This window comes from Puntigrus tetrazona, chromosome 4 (assembly GCF_018831695.1).
Source record: "Puntigrus tetrazona isolate hp1 chromosome 4, ASM1883169v1, whole genome shotgun sequence".
Lineage (NCBI taxonomy): Eukaryota > Metazoa > Chordata > Actinopteri > Cypriniformes > Cyprinidae > Puntigrus > Puntigrus tetrazona.
Window position 1 is genome coordinate 15,922,181 of NC_056702.1, and position 12,456 is coordinate 15,934,636.

At 42.8% G+C, this 12,456-nt stretch overlaps 1 pseudogene; it reads right to left on the bottom strand.

Moving 5' to 3' along the window:
• Positions 1-12,214: 12,214 nt before the first annotated feature.
• Positions 12,215-12,333, bottom strand: LOC122343591 (annotated as a pseudogene).
• Between the last annotated feature and the right edge of the window lie 123 nt (positions 12,334-12,456).

The following is a 12,456-nucleotide window of genomic DNA, read 5'->3' on the forward strand; positions in this document are numbered from 1 at the left end:
AATAAATAAAAACCCTTTTTTCATTAAAACGTTAAATACCTTTCACATCCACTATTTCGACAAGATGGTCAGGCCACAGTCAGGCAATACTCCAGTCACACCACTAAAATAAAAAGTCAGATAATTTAATTAAAACAAAACACCTATAAACAAAATCAATATGACCAGACTTCTACCTACTATTAGTCGGTACAGCATATTCTCAGTTCTCCGCAACGCTCCCGCGGTATTTGGCGGCAATGATTATCTGCGCTCATATCCCCAAAGTAACATCTACCACAACATCAATTCATTATGCAATCGATAAAACTAACAAAGTAGTAAGAATGCATCACTCAAATCTCCTTACCTACATGCCACTCTACATTCCACGCCACCTTTCCCCAAAATCAGAAAAACGGAAGTAAAAAAGAACAAACACAACCTTACTACTTCCTTTTAAGAGCCCTGGGGCTGCTGGGACTTGTAGTGCCCAACCCATATCCCATTACAATCTACCCCCTTCAATTTAAATCGCCGTCCCGTCGATTACATTAGCCCCCCTACAACCATGGGCGAAACACTACGGTGGGGTTATCATTGGACAGCCCCATCATAAGAGGAGTAACCGGACCATTTAACTGAGTTTCACTAATGCATACAGGCCTAGGGAGATGATATGGGTTTGAATGGCATCCAGCTGCTACCCTTCTTGTACGCCTTACTACCGCTTCATGTTGTGAAGGAAGATGGGCTTCAACATCACCTACTGCAGTCAAGGACGAATTGCTATCTTCCTGCAAAGATTGAGGTCTGGACCGAAGTTGAGCTTTATCTTGAGTAGATACACTCCCAGGCATCAATGAAATCATTACCATGTCTTCATCTGCTTCTCTAGCAGTGTCCTGATGATCAACTAAATTAGGGAGGCCAGGGTCATCTGGAGAGACATAGGCTGGACGCAATTCGGAACGATGAATGTTTCTGATCCCATCCACTCCATCTGCCGGTGCGACAGCATACACAGCTCCATGTCCATCTAGACATCGAATCACTTTATAAGGGGTTGAATCCCATGCATCTTGGATCTTATTTCTACCCTTGAAGTTATGTGCTCTCCGATACACCACCTGCCCCTCACTTAACTTTTCATGTCGCACCTGAAGATCATTTAGTCGAGCTCGGTATTCTGTAGCATACTGAAGACGTTCTCGAGCCTTGGTAAATATTCTTTCCAAATTATTTTTGTGGTCCACAACCCACTCCGCATCACTCTGGACATGACTATCCAGTCCCAGCAGAAAGTCAACAGGCAAATGGGGCTCTTGTCCAACATGAGGACATAAGGGCGTACCCAGTAGACTGGTGTTCTGTGGTATTATATGCAAAAACCACCTGAGCAAGATGATCTGGCCAATGACGTTTTTCCTCTGGAGGTAATGTGCGCAGCAAATCATGCATTGTTCTATTAAAACGTTCACATTGACCATTCCCTTGAGGTCGATAAGGGGTGGTGCGAGTTTTTGAAATAGCATACAATCTGCATAATTCTTGAATCAGCTTACTTTCAAAGCACCGCCCCTGATCTGAATGAAGTTGTCGTGGTACTCCAAATAAGTAAAACCAACGTTCCACTAAAACACGTGCCACTGTTGCTGCTGTTTGGTCTTTAGTTGGGATAGCTTGTGTGAACTTAGAAAATACATCAGTTAACACCAATACATTTTCAAGTCCATTTGACGCAGGTTCCAACAATGTAAAATCCACGGCCAAAATGTCTAGCGGTCTTTCTGCTGTCAGGTGTCCCATAAAGCTACGTACTTTTGGTCGCACCACTTTAGCTAGGGTGCAGCGCTGGCATTTCTTACACCATTCCTCAATGAACTTAAACATACTCGGCCAATAACACAGAGTTCTCACTAAACTTGCTGTCCGCTCAATTCCTTGATGGCCATGATCATCATGCAAGCTTGTGAGGACCCTTTCCCCTGAGGACAGCTGGTAAAACAACCTGACGAATCTCTCTGTGTTCATCCTGGGGACAGAATCTCCGATACAGCACCCCCTCCATCTTCACCAGCTTCCCCCACTGCCGCACCAATTCAAGCACCGCTGATGACTCTACCGCTCTCTCCTGAGCATCTGGGGGTCTTTGACGATCCCAATACACCAGGAATCGCCCAATAACCGGGTCAGCCTCTAGCAGGGCACCAAGATTTTCTCTAGGTTGTTCAGGGAAAACCGAAATTGTTTCACTGACCATTACATGCTGACTGTCATGAACACATTGATGCACCTCCTTCGGCATTGCAGTAGTCATAGCCAGTTCTGCCACAGACGCAATATTTTTTCTAGAAAGGGCATCCGCGTTAACATTGGAGCGTCCAGGTTTGTATTTTATTTCCAAATCAAAATCTGCCAACTGATTAGCCCAACGCTGCTCCAATGCTCCCAACTTCGCAGTTTGCAAATGGCTAAGGGGATTATTATCTGTATATACCAAACATTTCTGACCCAACAGGTACTCTCTGAACTTTTCTGCAACAGCCCATTTCAGGGCCAAAAACTCCAGCTTCATTGAGCTATAGTTCTGCATGTTTCGTTCAGACGGTCGTAATCCTTCTTGCTTCCGGCTTGCGACTGTTCGGACGCTCTTGCTTACTGCTCCGCGCTTTGCTTCTTTTTATCTACTTTTATCTACTTTTTTTTTCTGATTTTACTAAGTTTTAACTTCAGCATATAGCACAGTGCTCAAACAACACATATTTGGCAAAAACTTTCGGGATTGCAATAATAGCTACTACGAAGAACTAGATTATCTGCCTCCCGCTGCTAGCAGCTTACATTCCGGACACGGGAAAACACAGCTTCCTATCTTCAACAAACAAGAAAGAAAATGCCTCTTCTGGAATCTACTTGCTGCACAAACTGCCACAGACTGCTACAAAGGATTGTGGCTCTTGAAACGAAGTTACTTGCTGGACTCCCAAAACAAGCAGATCACACAGCAGATCATCACGGACCCCCTCAGCCCACAGCCGGTGAGTCCTGTGAATCGAATCAATCTCGACAGTATATAAATGTAGCGAATCAAGCTAAAGCTGATCAACACACAAATCAGTGGCAAAGACAGGGAGCGAGACCCAAAGGCACTCGAGACACCAGACTGTCACGAGTATCTCATATTGCCGCTGTGGCATCATCTACCCCAGACATGGCCATGAGAAGGCTTGGAAAAACTGGTATTTTACCACCCCCTGTACAGCTCGAGAACAGATTTGAATTTTTAACGAATTTGGGTGAGGAATCCCCGAAAGTGACTGAGCAGGAGTCATATCAGCCAGTAGCTAACACCGCTACAAACAGGCGCTCAAGGTCGAGCAGACAGCGGCGTTCAGATCACAGAGCAGCCGAGCCTAGAACTCTGATAGTCGGAGACTCCATTATCAGAAACGTCAGGAGCAGAACGACAACTACATGCTGCTTTCCTCAAGCGACCGTCTCTGATGTAAACAATGGACTTCAGAACGTTCTAATGAAGCACAAGACTGCAAAACGAGTCATCATCCATGTGGGGAAGAATGACATTCGTAAGGAGCAATCAGAACTCCTGAAGAGGGACTTCAGTGAACTTATCGAAACACTTCAAAGAGTTGAAGTCCAGTCGTTCATCAGTGGACCACTCCCAGCAAGAGGAACAAACATGTTTTCACGGTTGCTTGGACTGAATACTTGGCTACAAAGAACCTGCAGTCAAAAAGGAGTCAACTTCATCGACAACTTCAATCTATTCTGGGGACACAGACAACTGTTTAAACTGGATGGCCTTCACCCAAACAAACTTGGTGCGAGAGTGTTAAAGGACAACATCTATTTTTCACTCCGTCATCCATCAGCAGAGTCTGCCAGTCCACTCAACATGAATGGCACACACACACCTGGACAAAGTATGGATGACGACAGGACTTCATATCAGCCTCAGAGTCATCATCTGGTCGACACATCCCACAAGGACACTGAAAACACCACAGAGCCACAACAAGCACTGTTTGTGGACACTATCACGGTTGAGCCCTGCCCGCAGAGCCCATCACAGACACAATGTGACGCACAACAACGGCTCCAGGACTCAGAGCCGAAGGACGACTCTCTGGTAATCAGCCAGGGAAGCCAGGACAGCATAATTCTGCCACCGGAAACACCAATGCTCTGTTTACCAGAGACATTATCCCTCTCTCAAGCATCGCCACTTCTCAGCTTCTCACAAAAAATGGAGGAACTGGTGGCTAAAACCAGACTCTCCCACTCCTTTGCTGCGAGCCCCCAGTTATCAACTACAAAACGGCGGGCACCACCGCCTCCAAGGCCGCTGGGCCCAGCTCACCCTCCTCCAGCGAGAGCTCTCTTGGCCGCTGCGACAACGCCAGGCCATCCTCCTCCATCTGCAGCTGGTAAAGCAAAAACAACTGATAACAGCTCTCAGTGATGTGTTTCGGGTCCCCGCAACTACAGCAAAAACTTTCAGGGATGTTTAGAAAACAAGCGGGAACCCAGTGTGTCTCTCACTATCTCCGTCTTATTACAGGATAGAAAGTCTAAGGCCTTTTCAAGGCGTACAGCTGACAAATCTAATCTGCGGCCCATTAGACAACAAACTCAGACTTCTATAGAAACAAAAAGTACTACCATCAAGCTAGCATTATTAAATGTTCGATCACTAAAAAACAAATCATTTGTGATCAATGATTTAATAATTACAAACAATCTGGATTTTATGTTTCTAAATGAAACATGGCTTGAAGAAAGCTGCAGTGCAACAGTGCTCAATGAAACAGCCCTCCCAACTTCACTTATATGAATGTTTGCAGAGTTGACAAGAGAGGGGGTGGGGTTACTGCTCTCTTTAAAGATGTCTTTCAGTGCAGACAAGTGTCATTTGGTCAGTACTTGTCATTTGAATATCTAGGGATTGTGTTGAAAGGTGCTCCACGCATCCTGTTTATCATTATTTACAGGCCTCCAAAATATTCTCCAGCCTTTGTTGAAGAGTTCACAGAATTGTTATCAATGATTTGTTCAGAATTTGACTGTTTTGTGATTGCAGGGGATTTTAATATCCACATAGAAAATGCAGAAATCAAAACTACAAAAGAATTTGTAACCGTTTTAAACACTTTTGAGCTGATTCAGCATGTGCATGGACCTACACATCACCATGGGCACACGCTAGATTTACTCATTAGTAAGGGTTTACAGCTTTCGTCCATTGTTATCAAGGATGTAGCACTGTCTGATCACTTCTGTATTTTCTTTGATATATTGATCTCTGCTACCACTGAATCCAGATCTGTCACTGTCAGAAAGAGATGCATTAATGAGAACACAAGTGTGCTATTTATGAAGGCTGTTTCTTCAATGCCAAGCATTTCTGCCGACTGCGTTGATCTTCTCCTGGAGTCCTTTGACTCAAAAGTTAAGAATGTCATGGATGATATTGCACCTGTGAAAGTCAGTAAGAAGACTGGCAGACAAAAGTCATGTTGGAGAAAATCAACAGCAGTGCAGATCATGAAAAGGCAATGCAGAAAGGCTGAGCGGACGTGGCAGAAGACAAAACTTGAAATCCACTATAGCATCTATAAAGACAGCCTGCATGCTTTTAATGTGGAATTAGCCACAGCACGACAGACGTTTTTCTCAAACCTTATAAATAGTAACCTGAACAACACCCGCACTCTTTTGCTACGGTTGAGAGACTGACAAACCCCAAGTCAGATTCCCAGTGAAATGCTTTCTGACAGCAAATGCAATGAGTTTGCCTCATTCTTTTCTGAGAAGATCGAAAATATCAGAAAGGCAATTAAAACATCAGATGATGTAGAGATATGTCAGATTCAACCACAATCTCAAAAAGGAGTCACTATGTGTGTTCTTGAAGCAATTGATAGCAAAACTTTGGAGGAAGTAGTACAGCACCTAAAATCCTCAACCTGCTGTCTTGACACACTCCCCACATCTTTTCTCAAAAGCGTGTTTGACTGTTTAAAAGCTGACATCTTAGAAGTGGTGAACACATCACTTCTTTCTGGGACTTTTCCAAACGCCCTGAAAACTGCGGTTGTTAAGCCCCTCCTGAAAAAGAGAAATCTTGATAACAGTATATTGAGTAACTATAGACCGATATCAAATCTTCCGGTCGTAGGCAAGATCATTGAAAAGGTAGTTCTGAATCAGCTGAACAGCTACTTGAACTCAAATGGTTATCTGGATCATTTTCAATCTGGTTTCAGACCGCACCACAGCACAGAGACAGCGTTAGTTAAGATAATAAATGATATTCGCCTAAACTCTGATTCTGGTAAAATATCAGTGCTGGTACTACTAGATCTTAGTGCTGCGTTTGACACTGTCGATCATAACATTCTTCTAGACAGACTGGAAAACTGGGTCGGGCTTTCTGGAATGGCTCTAAACTGGTTCAGGTCATATTTAGAGGGGAGGGGTTATTATGTGAGTATAGGAGAGCATAGGTCTAAGTGGACGTCCATGACATGTGGAGTCCCACAAGGCTCAATTCTTGCGCCGCTCTTGTTTAGCCTGTATATGCTCCCACTAAGTCAAATAATGAGAAAGAATCAAATTGCCTATCACAGCTATGCTGACGACACGCAGATCTACCTAGCCTTATCACCAAATGACTACAGCCCCATTGACTCACTCTGCCAATGCATTGATGAAATCAACAGTTGGATGTGCCAAAATTTTCTTCAGTTAAACAAGGAGAAAACTGAGGTCATTGCATTTGGAAATAAAGATGAAGTTCACAAGGTGAATGCATACCTTAACTCAAGGGGTCAAACAACCAAAAGGCAAGTCAAGAATCTTGGTGTGATTCTAGAGACCGACCTTAGTTTCAGCTGTCATGTCAAAGCAGTGACTAAATCAGCGTACTATCACCTAAAAATATTGCAAGAATAAGATGCTTTGTGCCCAGGCAAGACCTGGAGAAACTAGTCCATGCCTTCATCACCAGCAGGGTGGACTATTGTAATGGTCTCCTCACTGGCCTTCCCAAAAGACCATCAGACAGCTGCAGCTCATCCAGAACGCTGCTGCCAGGATCCTGACTCGAACCAGAAAATCAGAGCACATCACACCAGTCCTCAGGTCCTTACACTGGCTTCCAGTGACATTTAGAATTGATTTTAAAGCACTTTTACTCGTTTATAAATCACTCAATGGACTAGGACCTAAATACATTGCAGATATGATCACTATTTATACACCCAACAGACCACTCAGATCACTAGGATCAAGTCAGTTAGAAATACCAAAGGTTCACACCAAACAATGAGAATCTGCTTTTAGTTATTATGCTGCTCGCATCTGGAACCAGCTTCCTGAAGAGATCAGATGTGCTGAAACATTAGTCACTTTTAAATCCAGACTCAAAACTCATCTGTTTAGTTGTGCATTTACAGAATGAGCACTGTGCTGCGTCCGAACTGTGCTACTTTGCTTCTTTTATTTTAAACTGTTTTAAATCAATCTCTTTTTGCTTTTAATTCAATTTATCTTAAATCAGTGTTTTTATTTTATTTTAATTTCTTTTATTGTTATTTAAATCTTGCAATTATTTTATTTCCTCTTTTGTAAAGCACTTTGAATTACCATTGTGTATGAAATGTGCTATATAAATAAACTTGCCTTGCCTTGCCTTGCCTTACTTGCAAATGCCACTGGTCGACATTTGCCTCCATGCTCTTGAGACAAAATAGCACCCAGACCTTGGTGGCTTGCATCAATGTCCAAAATAAAAGATTTACTAAAATCAGCATAAGCCAGGACTGGAGCCTTGGTCAAAGCAGATTTAAGGGCCTGGAAAGCATTTTCACACAAGTCAGTCCATTTCGTCCCTAAATTAATCTTGGTTCGTTTATTCTTCTGTCCCCGGATCATGTCCGCTACTAATGTATTCAGGGGGGCAGCAATCTGTGAAAAATTTTTAACAAACCGGCGATAATAACTTGCAAAACCAAGAAAAGATCAAGTTCTTGAAGATTTTGCGGCTGGTTCCACTTAGCTACTGCTGCTATTTTCTCTGGATCTGTACTGACCCCTGTAGCAGAGACCACATGCCCCAAATAACGCACTTCTGCGCGAAAGAAGCAGCATTTGCTCAGTTTTATCTTTAAGTTCTGTTGTCTCAGGCGATCCAGCACCAGCGCCAATCATTGAAGGTGTTGCTTAACTGTTGTAGAAAAAACAATCACATCATCCAAATAAAGTAATAAAGTTTGGAAACTCTGATCTCCAAAAATTCGCTCCATCAATCTTTGAAAAGTACTTGGAGCATTGCACAATCCAAATGGCATCCTATTAAACTCAAAGAGCCCAAATGGAGTGCAAAAAGCGGTCTTAAATCGATCCCTTTCAGCAACTGGTACCTGGTTATATCCACTTGCCAAATCCAAAGTTGAAAACCACTTAGCTCCAGTTAAGGCATCCAATGATTCCTCGATCCTTGGTAGGGGATAGGCATCTTTACGAGTTCTTGCATTAAGCTGGCGGTAATCTATACACATTCTTAAAGATCCATCTTTCTTCTTCACCAAAACAATTGGTGAGGCATACGGGCTACCACTCTCCCTAATAACGTGACTGTCCAACAACTGTCTAATATGTGCCTTCACTTCCTCGAACTGACTGGGCGGAATTCTACGATAACGCTGGCGCACTGGTATATCATCTATTAGGGGAATTTGATGATCAATTAAATTTGAACAACCCAAATCACCATCATGCTTAGCGAAAACGTCTGAATATTTAATCAACAATCTTCTAACTTCCTCCCCCTCAGCATCTGAAAGCCCAGGGAATTCTAACCCCTGCAAATCAGTACTGGACTCTGATGTAATAGTTTGACAATGGACAATCACTGCTTTAGGGTCCTGTGATAAATCTTTCTTGAAAAAGATGTCTTGATTAGATTTCATAATTTCTGCAATAATTAAGCTACCCAATCTAATTCTTGGCGGCAAATATAAAGGTTCCATACCAACATTAACTACTGGTACATGAACCACACCTTGCGTACACTGCAACAAGGCAGGTGAAATTAATACCCCAGCAGGCAGGCCCCCACCCTCTGGACCCTGAGGTTCTAAAAAAACTACTTTGCCACTTTGTATAATCTTTGAACACGAAGCAGGTACTAACCTCATCGTTCCAGCTGGAATCTGGACAGGTTGGCAGGACTGGACTCTCACATAACCAACAAATCCAGGGACGGGGGACTCCTCAGCTTGGTGACACTGAGACAAGGCATCTCTCCAGCCTAACTCTGCCTGCCTGACCTGAGGGACTGAAAATAGTGCTGGGCCATTATAACCATAAGTCATTATAACATTGTCCAATTACATTCATACCCAAGAGGCCTGGAGTAAGTGCCTTCTTCTGATGGAACAGTGTATCAACCGGATCTTTCACAACCAAAATACCTTGCCTTGGAAGAGTTTGCCCCAACACAATCACATCTATTTCAAAATAACCCACATATGGTATTGCAAGACCATTAGCTGCCTTTAATTGAAGCCAACTACATTTTTTAAGAGCATCCACCCTCAATTGTCGAAAATGTTTCTCAAAAAATGACTCTGTTATAGTAGTTACCATTGACCCAGTGTCCAGTAAACATGAGATCTCAACCCCCCCCATTACCGCAGTCACAATAGGGCATTTGCCCACAAGACGCTGCAAAATAGTAGGGCACACAGGAGTTTGTGCGGCTTCACTAGCTTCCTCTGCGATCTGACTCAAGATTGCAGGAGGGGCTACACTATCAGGTTCCCCAACAGAAGTCTCATTGACATTTGCCTGAGGTGATCTAGAATTTGACTCAACAGGCCAGGATGACCGACAATATCTGGCAATATGCCCAACTCTATTACAGCGAAGGCATCGACGTGAAGAATTCTGCCTAGTCGAAGGAACAACAGGTGGATCATTCCTCTGAGACATAAAACTATCAAAACGCTGGGTAAGGTCATTTATTTGTACTTGTTGTTGTTTTAACATCTCCTTAACCTCCTGTAGAATCTGTAGAATCTGTAGAATCCTGGAACCTAACCTTAGGCTCCATATCAATAACCCTACCATGAGTAGCGTTACACCATGACTGAGAATATAAGGCAGTTGTTTCCTTATTTCCCTCTTCCACCCACCTAAGAGCTTCACGTCGAACCTCCAGCAATGTAGAAGATGGTTTCTCCCTCACAAATCTTTTTAACTCACGCTTCAGCATTACATCTTGAACATATTCAACAAACTGGTCGCGAAGCACTTTGTCAGAATTCGGAACGCTGCCTGGGTTCCCGTTAAGAATTGCATCCATCAATGACATAAGAGCATGAGAAAATTCGGTAAGTGATTCGCCTTCTTTTTGTTTTCGCTCATAAAACCTCTGTTGTAATTGCACAAATGTCCGTCTCCCCCCATACAAATCTTTTAATACTTCAAAAACAGCTTCTGGATTTTCCCTGATAGCTGAAGATTGGAGTTTTATCTCCATTCTGGCCTCCCCTCCCAGATGATCAAGCAGAAACACCCCCTTTTCCTTATCAGACCAACCCCTACCCTCGATACACACCTTAGCCTCCTCAATCCAGTCCTCAATATTCAAGTTGGAGTCCATATTTCCATAAAATCGCGGGCACTTCCTCTCCCGAGGCACAAAAAGTACCCTATTAAAAGACACTGGAGATGAGGCATTAATTACAGAAGGGTGAGGTTGGTTAGAAGCACTGCTGCCGCGCGGGGGAAGCTCTCTCCTCAGCTCCTCATTTTGTGCTTGCAAGTTCCGTACTTGCTCCCGCAAGTCTATTAGTTCTTGCTCCATATCTGTTGACAAATTATTTAGGAAGGCAATTCAGACATGAATAAAATCCATAGTCCATGAACCAGAGTCTGCGATGATCGTCTTCATGCACGGTTACCGTTTACTAACAAACAAAAAAAGAAATACAAAAAAAAAAACCCAATAAAGCAACACCTCACAACCACTTCAAAAAAAAACAAAAACAGACCCTGCCGACTACGCCAATTGTGGTATGATGACCAATTACTGTGTCAATAACCAAAAGAAGGGGCCATGAGGTGACTTTAAAGAATCAAATACATTTTTATTAAAGACAAGTCAAACATGTTAAAACATATTACATACCCTTTTGGATGTAAATGCCCACAAAATAAAAAAAAAAAAAAAATAAAAGAAAACTGGCCCTAGGTGGCCGCAGGTTGCCTAGGAAAGCGAAAGAAGGGCCTAGAAGCCAAAGTGTTCTCACAGCAGCCAAGCTCACAGCAATCACACTGCAAACCTACAGAAGAAACAGAAATACAGTGACCAAACCACCACACAATCCCAGCCACCTTACCACTGTCATCCACACTGTGAGGGCAACCCGATAACCACCGCCGGCTAAACAAAACACAATTAACAGTGGGCAATACAAGGTACACGGACATAAAATCAACAACCAAACACATTCACTAGTACCTCAATCTCTACCACTCCGGATCTCCACATTTACAAACAAAAGATAATAAAGAAACGAAACAAAACAATATTTTAACCATAAACTAAACGATAACCATGCATCCCTAAAAGGGGGAAACAGTCTATTACAAACAGAAAAATCAAAAGAATTAGAGACATTCATTAAATAAGATGCACTCACTTTCCAATTTAAAAATAAATAAAAACCCTTTTTTCATTAAAACGTTAAATACCTTTCACATCCACTATTTCGACAAGATGGTCAGGCCACAGTCAGGCAATACTCCAGTCACACCACTAAAATAAAAAGGCAGATATTTGGCGGCAATGATTATCTGCGCTCATATCCCCAAAGTAACATCTACCACAACATCAATTCATTATGCAATCGATAAAACTAACAAAGTAGTAAGAATGCATCACTCAAATCTCCTTACCTACATGCCACTCTGCATTCCACGCCACCTTTCCCAAAATCAGAAAAACGGAAGTAAAAAAGAACAAACACAACCTTACTACTTCCTTTTAAGAGCCCTGGGGCTGCTGGGACTTGTAGTGCCCAACCCATATCCCATTACAAAGGCAATTGAATTAAATAAGCAGTAAGGGAAAGCAAAGAGCTGGTCAAACTTTGACCACACTAAGGGCCAGTGTATTAGATAAGTAGTGAAAAAACTCAAAAACTTACAGCACCTGGTATTCCTAGGCAGTCTCCTATCCAAGTACTAACTAGGCCCAACTCTGCTTAGCTTCTGAGATCAGACGAGAGCAGGCGTGAACAGGGTGGTATGGCCGTAAGCGAAAGCTGCTGCAAAAAGCCCCCTATTTTAAGCTGAGGCACACTAAGTGCCATTACACTAGATAAGTAATGAATGAAATACAAAAAAAAATACTTCAAAATGAGCTACATTAAAGATAAGAGC